Raw genomic sequence first — 327 nt, 5'->3', positions numbered from 1 at the left:
CGAAGAACCTCCCCAAGCCTGAGCTTTGGGTTTCAGATCAACTATCGCAGGGTATTAGAGGAAACCCATGATTTTACCAACACACCGAACCGTTAGCACAAAAAAATAGCCATGTGTAGGAAATGGTTTTGCCCGTTGATCTGTAAAGAGTGGAGGAAAAGTGTTATTTTCTGTTAAGTTATGCAAAATGCCTCTTGTGCGCATTGCTTTTCTCTCCGCTACAATAAACGGCAAACAGCAGGTGGAGGCTCCTCCGTCTTTCTAGCACTCGAGTAGCAGCGACTCCCCGAGGACCTGGGGTCTCGCGCAAAAGGAGCTGGTTTTACC

The sequence above is a fragment of the Fulmarus glacialis genome, unplaced genomic scaffold (genome assembly GCF_000690835.1).
Source record: "Fulmarus glacialis isolate BGI_N327 unplaced genomic scaffold, ASM69083v1 scaffold17995, whole genome shotgun sequence".
Lineage (NCBI taxonomy): Eukaryota > Metazoa > Chordata > Aves > Procellariiformes > Procellariidae > Fulmarus > Fulmarus glacialis.
This window is presented reverse-complemented; position numbering follows the sequence as displayed.